At 38.8% G+C, this 12854-nt stretch overlaps 1 protein-coding gene across 6 annotated transcripts in view; it reads right to left on the bottom strand.

Annotated features, from left to right (window-relative positions):
* The window catches only part of TMCC1 (transmembrane and coiled-coil domain family 1), a 220687-nt gene that overhangs the window by 54074 nt on the left and 153759 nt on the right, over positions 1 to 12854 (bottom strand). The window lies entirely within an intron of this gene.

The following is a 12854-nucleotide window of genomic DNA, read 5'->3' on the forward strand; positions in this document are numbered from 1 at the left end:
TCAGGATACTGAATACAGTTCCCTGTGCTATCCAGTAGGACCTTGCTGTTTATCTATTTTATATACTGTAGTTTTTATCTGCTAATACCACACTCCTAATTTATCCCCACCCCCACCCCCTTTCCCCCCTGGTAACCATAAGTTTCTTTTCTATGTCTGTGAGTCTGTTTCTGTTTTGTAAATAAGTTCATTTGTGTCATAGTTTAGATTCCATATATAAGTGATATCATATGGTATTTGTCTTTCTTTTTGTCTTACTTCACTTAGTATGATCATCTCTAGGCCCATCTACGTTGTTGCAAATGACATTATTTCATTTTTTATTGCTGAGTAGTATTCACATTGTGTATCTATGCCACATCTTCTTTATCAATTCATCTGTCAATGGACATTTAGGTTGCTTCCATGTCTTGGCTATTGTAAATAGTGCTGGTATGAACACTGGGGTGCATGTATCTTTCCGAATTAGAGTTTTTTCTGGATATGTGCCCAGGAGTGCGATCATATGACAACTCTATTTTTAATTAATTAATTAATTAATTTATGTCTGCATTGGGTCTTTGTTACTGTGTGTGGGCTTTCTCTAGTTGCGGCGAGCGGGGGCTACTCTTCATTGCGGTGCGTGGGCTTCTCATTGAGGGGGCTTCTCTTGTTGCAGAGCACGGGTTCTAGGCATGCGGGCTTCAGTAGTTGTGGCATGTGGGCTCAGTAGTTGTGGCTCGAGGGCTCTAGAGCGCAGGCTCAGTAGTTGTGGCGCACGGGCTTAGTTGCTCTGCTGCACGTGGGATCTTCCCCGACCAGGGCTCAAACCCATGTCCCCTGCATTGGCAGGCAGATTCTTAACCACTGTGCCACCAGGGAAGTCCAGCAACGCTATTTTTAACTTTTTAAGGAACCTCCATACTGTTTTCCATAGTGGCTGCACTAATTTACATTCCTGTCAACAGTGTAGGAGAGTTCCCTTTTCTCCACACCCTCTCCAGCATTTGTTATTTGCAGACTTTTAACGATGGCCATTCTGACTGGTGTGAGGTGGTACCTCATCGTAGTTTTGATTTGCATTTCTCTAATAACTAATGATGTTGAGCACTTTACATACTAATTTAGACATCAATGTTTCCTCAGAAAAATATCTTAGATGTAAAAGAGGGAATGGCACCAAATAAGTGCCGTGACAAGAGCATCAGGGTGCTAACAGCATACTGCTACCCCTAATATCCGTACTGCTGGGGTTTTCCCTTTCTAGTGAGAAAAGAAAAGAAGAGGGAAGGGCAGAGGGAGATGAAATATGCCTGGGGACTCTGCTTCCAACCAGGGTTACTCCTGACATTTTGGCCATTATGTCATCCATGGGCTCTATTCACTAAAGCCAGAATCACTCCCCTCTCCACATCTTTGCGACAACCAAAATACCCTCTCACATTTCCAAAAGCCAGGGTGGGCAGTGGGGTGGAGAGGTGGAGGTGGGGTAGGAGTTGATAAGTTCCTGGACACCTGAACTTTACAATTCAAGAATTTTCATGAAATATGGTTCATTCGTTAAGTATCTGTAAGCCTTCAATCTTGATTTTACTTGTCAGAATCCAGTAATAAATGCCATCATGTTCACTGGCCTGACTTCCTTAGGCTCAACCTATTTGAAATACTTCCAAAAAAAAAAATCTAATATAACAATAAAATGACTTATTCACAGAAGAGAGAGGAAACCCTGTCCCGAGGTTTCTGTATTCCGTTAGACTACGTGTAGGCTTGCTATAGTATTTGAATGGGTTAATTAACACAGGCTATCACTAAACTCTGTAATTTCACTATGGTAACAGTGAAATAAGGACTTACAGCCTCAGGTCAACAACCTGGGGTCCCAGTGAAACTACTCATAAAGTAAGGCTCCCTAAAAATTATAAGAGACCAATTTATTTATAATTACATAAAAGAAGGGGGATACATATGGTGGGGCCTACATTTGCTTCTGGTTCTCCAGGACCAGGCAGACAATGTAGGCTCAGTAAATGTCTGTTGAATTAATCCATAAGAAATAAGAATATAAATCATATCACCTCAAATATATGCTTATGCTATTTAAATCTACAGATAGTTGTGGCTGGTTTCTGAATTGGAATCTTCCATTTTTTTTGCATTCAGTGTTTTACAGAGCCACCTCTGATTGCTAGACAGTGTTTGCTTATGAATTAATTTTAGTCCTCTAAGGATTGAGTTAGTTTCTGATATTCTACAACCACATAAAAGGTAGAGTTACAATTTTTTTTTCTCCACAGAATTCCAAGCCAGAGTTGTAACAGACCGTAAAAGATAGTTTACCCCATGATTAAGTGAAATCACCCACAATTAAAATGAGGAGACAAATTTCTCACATTAAGACTAAGAAGCAATAAATATGGAAGACCTCTGTTTCCAAGCCATTATTTAGAAAATCAATATGGAACTGCCTCTAGTTTGTTCTTGACTTTGGCAGTCACTCAGGAAAAAAACATTTTCTATCTTCCCATGAATATTTTCTGACAAAATTATTTCTATCTCCTAATGATCTGATAAAAATTAATTTTCAAAACATTTTAAAGTTAAAATGTTTTTAAAGTTAACTTTAAAGTTTAGATGATCGCTAAGGCTTCACAGGGTATTATAGAATTTGTAGACAATTAATCTAGCGAGCTGGAAAGGAAAAGTCCTAATTAAAATTCCTAATAACTTAGTGCTTTCTCTTGCACATTAAGGGGAAAACTTCAGTAAGACAAATTTGCCCATGATCAACTGATAACAAATGTTCTCTGTTCTTAGTGGCTCCTTGTAAACAAAACTGAGATGGGGATATTGTTAAGCATCTCTCTTATTCTTTTAAACTACTAGGAACTCTGTTTTCTCTCAGGGTGTTTTATGTTGTAAGTATATCAACAACAATGTTTCTGTTATAACATCCTAATATTAAGGTAATATTAATAATGCTTCTTTTCTAGAATTTTAATTTCAAAGAATGACTAAGACAACCTTTTTTTTTTTTTTCCCTTTGGCCGCACCGCACAGCTTGTGGGATCTTAGTTCCCTGACCAGGGATTGAACGCAGGCCCTGGCAGTGAAAGCACCAGTCCTAACCACTGGACTGCCAGGGAATTTCCAAGACAATCTAATAAAAATGTATTGCAATGTAACAAGAGCTTTGTCTGATTTAGGTTAATTAAGATCTTACCCACTAGGTAAGATCCCACAGTATCTAAATTACTTCGAGTTAAGAGATCTGCTAGAGAACCTAGTCACAGCATCTAATTTAGTCCCTGTGTTTGCTTTCTCTTTAATTGCAAATGGTGTTAAGAACAGTTGACCTTTCCATGAATCACATAATGTGGTGACTTATGCTTTATGTCTGAGAATACCACTGGATTCCAACTTTACAGCTCAAAATTTTAATTATTCTTTTCAGCTGCTTGACATCTTCAACTCTGACTAAGTGTGGCAATGTCTTTAGCCAAGGATTAATGAAGAGGTTGAAAAGGACAGGAAGCAAATTGAAACAATTCATCAGAGACTGTGTTCCAGGATGATATTTTAGGACTCTTTTCACTCATTCATTCACTTACTCAGTTATGAACAATCAGTTATAATTTCCCCCTCAAAAGATATCGTGAAAAACTCTCTTAAATGTACTGCTGGGGCTTCCCTCGTGGCGCAGTGGTTAAGAATCCGCCTGCCAAGGCAGGGGACACGGGTTCAAGCCCTGGTCTGGGAAGATCCCACGTGCCGCAGAGCACCTAAGCCTGTGCGCCACAACTACTGAGCCTGCACTCTAGAGCCCGCGAGCCACAACTACTGAGCCCACGCACTACAACTACTGAAGCCCGCATGCCTATAGCCTGTGCTCTACAAGAGAAGACACTGCAATGAGAAGTCTGCGCACCGCAACAAAGAGTAGCCCCCGCTCGCAGCAACTAGAGAAAGCCCGTGCAGAGAAGCGAAGACCCAATGCAGCCAAAAATAAATAAATTAAAAAAAAATTTTTTTAATGTACTGCTGAAATCTAGATATGTCTTCAGAATATCCCTACTACTACAGTAATCCTGTTAAAAAAGGAAATGAGTTTAATCTAGGGTAATTAAACTTAGAAAATCTAATGCCCTAGGAACTAGGGCTTCTTTTATAAAGTACTTATTTATGTACTCCTAACCACTGGTCTTTAATAGTAACAATTTAATGCTAAGGAGACTGAAAATTTGTCTATTTTTCGAAGAATTAATAGCAACCAGAAAATACCTTTGTACACCTAATTTTAACATTAATAAGAAAACTGAGTTCGGTTCCCTGCCGGGGAGCCAAAAAAAAGAAAAAAAAAACCTGAAGCATTACAGTTTTACCTTAAGACTCTCAGTGTTTTAGAAACTTTGGATCAAGTAAATGTTTAAAGTACATATATACACCATATGGTTACACCCATTTCACCGTACATTTTTTTATTAATTTTAAATTCCAACTTATTAATTGGTAGGCTACAGAGATTAATCTCATGTAAATTAAGGTATGCCATTCTCACTTGAGGCAGATTTTGTTTCAGCAAAATAATGTGCAAATTAAGGATTTACATATAGAATGATATTTATTACATTTAAAAATATTATACTGGGCTTCCCTGGTGGCGCAGTGGTTGAGAATCTGCCTGCTAATGCAGGGGACACGGGTTCGAGCCCTGGTCTGGGAAGATCCCACATGCCGCGGAGCAGCTGGGCCCGTGAGCCACAATTACTGAGCCTGCGCGTCTGGAGCCTGTGCTCCGCAACAAGAGAGGCCACGATAGTGAGAGGCCGGCGCACCGCGATGAAGAGTGGCCCCCACTTGCCGCAACTAGAGGAAGCCCTCGCACAGAAACGAAGACCCAACACAGCCATAAATAAATAAATTAATAAAATAAAATAAAAAAAAAATATTATACTGGACTTAAAAGCGGCTATTTAAAGGAATCTAGAATGACTGCTTTTGAAAGTAAATAATCACCCTACCCAAAGTTATAAGGCTTTGTCTAAATCCAGATTTTCCTATATACTCGTAGTTCTAGTTTCAGTCCAGTAAAATCCCTCATTTAACTTCTATGAGTAGTTTGTAATCAAAGAAAAATAATCAGTTAAGAAATTGCTTTTTAAATCTAATAAACTAGAAACAGAAAATATGCTAAGTTTGAGACCTGTGTCTCTGTCCATTTCTGAGTCATAGGAAAATGTGTTACTTTATTTTTAAAATCAATCTATACATGTCTGTACCTGTAAATTCTGAATCTGCTAAAATCTAAAGATCTTGAGAGGTTATCTTGTTAAATAGTCTTATTTTACAGGTGAGGAATAAAAGCTCTTGCATGTTAATTGAATCCCCAAGTTCCTAACTAGTTGTGAAAGGGCTGGGACTATAAACCAGGTCTCCTGAGCCTCAGCCTCTGGCGGATATTATTCTCCCTTTTAGAGACAACTGAGGCTCTAGTGGCACTATAGTCTAGAACCCTTGCCTCCAAGGTGAAAATGTTCACTCTGATCGTCAAAACCACAACCACCTGGTCAGTGAGAACCAGTAAGAGTTCTGCCTTACTCTAATCCTGCTTTCATGCCCCCAAAGAAGTAATTAATTGAGTATAGTCTTTAGATCTTGCTTATTGTTTGAGGTATGAACAGCTGCCATCTGGATGTCCTGCACTTGGCTTTACTATTTCTCCCTGCCCAGCTCCAAAACTCAGAGGTAATTTTTATATAATTAACTCAGTGGAGAGTAACAGTGAGTCAAATGATGCAAGCAATTTACCAGAGCTTGTACTGGGGAAACCTAAGATAAACAGACAAAAATTAGACTGTTTCATATAATAACCTATATTTGATAAATCATGTATGATAAAAGGTATGTATGATAAATGTAAATGTAATGATGAAGAATGTAAAAGCAGCATTAGTTTAGGAAGAAGTATGTAATAAAAGTTTCATCTTCCTCTACTGCTCTTGCAAATTTTGTGACCTAGTTGGCAGTTCTCTTCTTCAAAATAAAAACAGAGCTTTTAGAAATTAAAAGAATTATCTGAATAGAGAGAACAAACTACTGGTTTCCAGTTAAGGAGAGAGGAGAGGGAAGGGGGAAGGGGCACCATGGGGAGAGGGGATTAAGAGGTACAAACTACTATGTATTAAATAAATAAGCTACAAGTATAGATTGTACAGCACAGGGAATATGCCAATATTTTATAATAACTATAAATGAAGTATAACTGTTAAAAATTGTGAATCACTATGTTATATACCTGAAACTTGCATAATACTATAAATCAACTATAGTCCAATATATATATAAAAAAGAATTATCTGAAGATGCAGAATTATGGTAAACTTCCTCTAGACTACTCACTCCCCCATTTCATTCACATACGAATCCATGTAGTCTTTACTTCTTAAAGATTTGTTTTCTAATTATCAGCTTCCTACTGTAGCCCATTCTGTTCCTAATAGCTCTTTTGTGAGAACTATCTTGGAGTATTAGATCTTTCTGAACACCTCATCTCCAGTGATGGCCATTAACAGAATAAATGAAAAGCCTTTAAATCTAGGACACTTTAAAAAATTCCTGTGAACCCACCGGACAACTGTAAAATAGGATGATATAGGATCCAATTCCCTAGTAAGGAAGAAGGCTTCACTTTGGCGCAGCAGGGGATGTCAAAGATATTTAATATTGTTGAACTTCAACTGGGTATCAAAACATATTCTTCTCATTTTAAAATTACAAACTCTCCCTCTCCCTCTCTCTCTCTATATATCTATCGGTGAACTTCTCTGGGTACACTGATAATGTAAATACCTAGCAGTGTATCAGAGAGTGTATATGTTTTATACTTTGACAGAGATTACCAAGTTGTCCTCCAGAAAGATTACAGCAATTTACAATACTACCCATAGTGTAGGTGAATGACTGTGTCAGCTCTAGGTATCAAACTTTTGTATTTTAATTAATCTGATAAGTGAATATAAGATCTCATTTTAATTATCAGTTGCATTCTTTTAATTATGAGTAAACGACCATCATTTGATACGTAATTTGACCATGCATATTCCTTTTTCTGTGAGCTCCTTGGGACCCTCATAAGAATCTCTTCCCTGAACTTGCAATCAGTCCCTAGACTGATTAAATTAAAATGTCCCTAGATCTTTCAAAAAGACAATATGTATGAGGAACCACTAAAAAAAAAAAAAAAAGCCAACTTGAATTAGGTTTCTCCACTCCCCAGGAATGATTCTGTATAAACGGCTCCTCACAAGGTTCTACCGAACAAAAAATACTGTCTTCCACCCAAGTACCAATTCTAAACAGTTTGAATTCTCTATTTATCCTCAGACTTCAAACAACCACTAAAGTTTTCATTAAGAGCAGATAATAACGTAAGGACATATTCTAATCATATTTCCTGGGCTTATATATCTCAACTTTTCTTATTTTATTTGTCTGGAAAAAGAATTCTGAATTGTTCCCCAAACTATTTAAAAATCAAAGACAGGCTCCTAAATATATCTAACTGGTAGAGGAATCCCTGTACTTTAGGTACTGAAGATGCACATGCAGTTCATACTCATACACACACATACACACGCACACGCACGCTCATGCTCTTCCCTTGCCATCAACCCCCAACCCGCCCCTTACATATGGAGGTTAGGACTATAAACAAGAAGATGACAATTATGGTAATTTACAAAGGAGCATCTCTGAAGTTGTCTTTTCCGTATTAGACCTCTTTAGACTATTTATTGAAGAGAAAAATGTTTTCCTTCCTACCTCCAACCCTGTCCCCATTCTACCTTATAACACACACACACTCCTGTCCACGCTCAAGGCGAAACGTATATGAATTTAGGTCCAAATGAGCCTACTTTTAGTTTAAAGGCCTGTTGTTATTTAATTAGAATCAAATTAGTGACATTCCTTACTCTCCAGCTGAAAGTAATCTCCCTTCTCTGAAGTTCTAAACTATATCCTTTTTATTATATATTACCTTCCTATTTTCATTTTTTTGCAAGCTTTTATACTTTCTAATAGAGACCACAAGTCCTTAAGTCAGGGCTGTGTCCTACACATCCCTGAACTCCTTATAGCACCCACCACAGTACTTTATACTGAGTGGCCAGTCACTGTTTCCATTCTTTTTTTTTTTTTTTAATAATTATTTATTTATTTATTATTTATTTTTGTCTGCGTTGGGTCTTCATTGCTGTGCACAGGCTTTCTCTAGTTGCCGTGAGCAGGGGCTACTCTCTGTTGCGGTGTGCGGGCTTCTCATTGCGGTGGCTTCTCTTGTTGTGGAGCACAGGCTCTAGGTATGTGGACTTCAGTAGTTGTGGCACACAGACTCAGTAGTTGTGGCTTGCGGGCTCTAGAGCACAGGCTCAGTAGTTGTGGCACACGGGCTTAGTTGCTCCGCAGCCTGTGGCATCTTCCCGGACCAGGGCTCGAAACTGTGTCCCCTGCGTTGGCAGGCGGATTCTCAACCACTGCACCACCAGGGAAGCCCTGTTTTCATTCTTATATTAAATGAGTTCATATTTGTAAAGCGCTCTGAATAGTGCCCGCACATGCAAGTGCCACTGAAGTTTATTAAATATTATAAATGAAAGAAACATAATTTTTCTCTTCTCTCTACTGAATTCTTCCTATCAGCATGATTTTTTTCCATTTCCCACCTTAAAGAAATTTCTTTTTGACTGCATTTCCTCTACCAGTTACTCCCTACTTCTCTGCTCCTTATTACAGTAAAATTCATAAAAATGGCATAAAACTCACTGTCTTCAAATTCCTCTCTTCCCATTCTCAAAGCCATTCAACTGGATTTTATCTCATTCTATCAAAAAGTTTTTGTCAAGGTGACCAATCATCGTCACATTACTAAATCCAAAGACGAGTTCTTAGTCCTCATCTTACTTGACCTATCAGTGTGGCACGTGACACAGCTGATGTTTCCCCCCTCCTATGAAGACTTTCTATAGTTGGCTTCCAGGACACATACTCTCATTTTCCTCCTCCCTCACAGGCTCCTCTTCCACTTCTCAAACCGGAGTGCTCAGGGCTCATTGCCTTTTCCTCTTCTCTTCTTTACACTCATTCTCTCTCTTGATGACTTCACCTAGTCTCATGACTTTAAATATCATCTAATTGTGATACCTTCTTAAATTATATTTTCAGTCTCGACGTCTCCTAAATTCCAGTCTCATACAGCCAACTGTCTATTCGACATTCCCACTTAGATATCTAATAGACACCTCAAACTGAACTCTTCCTCTTTCCCACAAAACCTGCCCCACCAGCAGACTTTTTACCTCAATGACAAATCCATTCTTCCAGTGTTCAAGCTAAAATCCTTGTAGTCATCAATTTCTCTCTTATAGCCAATCCATCAGAAAATCCTGTTGGTTCTACATTCAAAATACATCAAAAATCTAAATACTTCTCATTATCTTCACTTCTACTACTTTAGTCTGAGCCATGATCATATCTTGTCTGGATTACTACGATGGCCTCCTCACTGGTCTCCCTTGTTGCCATATAATCTATTCTCAATACAACAGCCAGAATGATCCTTTAAAAACCTAAGTCAAATCACGTCACTCTCCTGCTTAAATTTTTCTATGTGTCCTCCTTACACTCAAAGAGAAAGCTAGTCCTTAAAAATGGCCTTCAGGGGCACACCTGATCTGGCCCTCTGTGTGGCAGATTAATAGCACAAATTCATCCAATCTAGTATGCCCTTCCCTTTACAATTTGACTTTGCCATTCCTCCCATCAAGAGATGGAATCTATTTCTCCATCCCGTGATACAAGGTTTGGCCATGGACTTGTTTTGGCCCAGTGAAACATTACCAAATGTCACACAAGCAGAGACTTGAAAAGTGTTTGTGCCTGGGGCTTGCTTTCTCTTGCTATACTGAGACCTTCAGCAGGCTTTACATCTCAGTCAATGACAACTCCATCCTTATAGCTGTTCAGGCTAAAATCCTTGTACCACAAGGAGAGAGCCTCAGCTGTACCAACCGCCAAACATGTCTTGAACCACCTAACGACTACAGTGACTCCCCAGGCAAGACCAGCACAAGAACACCTGAGCCCAGCCCAAATACCTGACTTGCAGAATTATGAGCAAATAAAATAGCTGTTTAAAGTCACTAAGTTTTGGGGTGCTTTGTTATACAGCAATAGATAACTGAGGCACTCGATTACATCTTTGACACCCCAATTACTACCACTCTACACTCCCTTATTCTTACTCTAGTCACACCAACCTCTTTCCTATTCCTTGTATCCATCAGGAACACTCTTGCCTTTGTTCTGTACCCTCTGTTGGGAATGCTCATTGCTCAGACAGCTGTATGGCTAACCTGCTTGCCTCTTTCAAGTCCTTCCTCAAATGTCTTCTTTAATGAGGCTTACACTTACTATCCAATTAAAAATGGCAGCCCAGGGACTTCCCTGGTGGTGCAGTGGTTAAGAATCTGCCTGCCAATGCAAGGGATGCAGGTTCGAGCCCTGGTCTGGGAAGATCCCACATGCCACGAAGCAACTGAGCTCATGCGCCACAACTCCTGAGCCTGCACTCTAGAGCCCTCAAGCCACAACTACTGAGCCTGTGTGCCACAACTACTGAAGCCCCTGCGCCTTAGAACCCGTGCTCTACAACAAGAGAAGCCACCGCAATGAGAAGCATGTGCACCACAACGTAGAGTAGCCCCCACCTGCCACAACTAGAGAAAGCTCGTGTATAGAAACAAAGACCCAACGCAGCCAAAAATAAATAAATAAATAGATAAATTTATCCAAAAAAAAAAAGGCAGCCTGCCCCCAGCACTTCCAATCTCCCTTTCCCAGCTTTATTATTTTATAGCCCACACCTCTCTAACATACTCCTAGTTAACTTAATAGGCTTATTACTTGTTGTCATCTTCCCCAACTAGAATGTAAGCTGCATGAGGGCAGACAATCCATCCCAACTCCCAAACCCTGATATACAGCAGAATCTCAATAATTGTTTGTTCAGTGAACAAATGATTGGTCTACACCACCCTCTCTTTCAGATAGGATATACTGGAGCTCTGGCATTTAATAATTTCTGGCGTGAATTAAAATAATCAATGACAAATGTTTTCAAGCATTAGGTGAGAGTTCTCGACCTGTTTTCCCTCTAACAGTCTTAAGGGATATAAAACATTCTCATGAGGAGAAGGAAGGCATTTTGAGCACTGGGAGGAAGGAAACACTGCAACATGAAACAGTCTCCTTCTGCTGCCTTATTGTACACTTCTCATCCACCATTCAAAACCACTATTCTAGCTATTTCTTTTGAATGAAACTCAATTAAAAAGAAATCCCACAATTACAAAATAATGTGCGCAGAACTTTGCATCATTCCTATGGAATCTGACTTTTACGTGGCATTCTGAGCCCTGTGGAGTGATGAGATTTAGGTCAAGCAGCAGTTTGAGGGTTTAGATGGGAGGGGAGTTTTGTTTTATCTTTCAAAAGTTCACCATTTAATAAAGTGACAGCCTAATGTAAATAACAAATGTTTAAATGATAGCATCTATACAGAACCAAATGATTACACATGCTATGTTCTAAATTGTCACTGTAATTTCTGTGCATTTGTACAGAAAACCAAGGCAACTTATACAGATGTGTGGTGCTGCAGGGTTATTAAGAAAGGAAAGAGGAAATTATTCATCTTTAAAACTGGTCAACATCTGGGAATATTATCTTATGTATTTAAAATATAAGTTCAATATATACAATGCATTCTATAATATCCCACTTCCTGAAACTCTCCCATTTCTTTCCTAGAGTCTGATATGTTTTCCCCTCTAGAGTTTTCTTCCTTCAAAATGTTTATTCTGTAGTTTTTACAAAGTGTGTGGCAACCTCATGCAAGGAGGTTATATGTAAACCCCTATTTAGAGCAGTTTGATGTATCCAGATAGCCATATTAAGAATTTCAGGAACTGGAGCAAGTACCTCATTTCTGAACATTTTAATCATTGTTTCAATAGGAGTATTTTAGTTCACCAGATTTGACGAATAGTTTGGGTAAGTGAGACAGAGACACGGGTAGTGAAGGAAGGAAACATAATCATTCACTCAGGTACTAAGTATACACTTCTGGCAAGCTTCCTCTACTCATGGATTAATGCAATAAATGGAGAAAATAAAATCAATTATAAATATTTAGATTATGTCTTATGTTTCCCTCCTCTTTTTGGACTGTCAATAATGGTGAAAAAGGAGTTAACTTCTGTTTTACTATCAGTCTCCACCCCCTATCCTTTTAGGGTTCACCTATGAATTCTTTCCTTTTGACCACCCCATTCAACCTGGGCTCGCATTCTTAATAAAACAAAGATAAGTAAACTGACCTTTTATAACCTCAGAACAAACAGAGATGTGCCAGGGTTTTAAATTCCAAGAGACAGAACAAACAACAGAAAAAAAGGGTACAGAGCAGGGGTACAATCTGTTAATAAAGTTGGCATTTAAATTATCAACCAAAAGGAATAAGAGAGTAATTGAATACCAAACTTCAGGGTGAAAAATCTGTTTGGATCTTAAATCCAGTGGCTCACACCAAACAATATTAATAAACGTTAGCTTTAGAATCAGGTAAAACTACAAAGACTCTGCTTTGCTTTAGCATTTATCTCAGAAAATATCTATGCATCGTTTATAAAGCCAACACCAAAAAACCATGGTAAAATCAAGCTACAGGCAAGGTTTTGTACGCATGACTATGGATGAAATGTGAAAACGGTGGCTGTGTTGCATAAAGCTGGATCACCCTCCCATCTAGCTGTATC

The sequence above is a fragment of the Balaenoptera musculus genome, chromosome 11 (genome assembly GCF_009873245.2).
Source record: "Balaenoptera musculus isolate JJ_BM4_2016_0621 chromosome 11, mBalMus1.pri.v3, whole genome shotgun sequence".
Classification (NCBI taxonomy): Eukaryota; Metazoa; Chordata; class Mammalia; order Artiodactyla; family Balaenopteridae; genus Balaenoptera; species Balaenoptera musculus.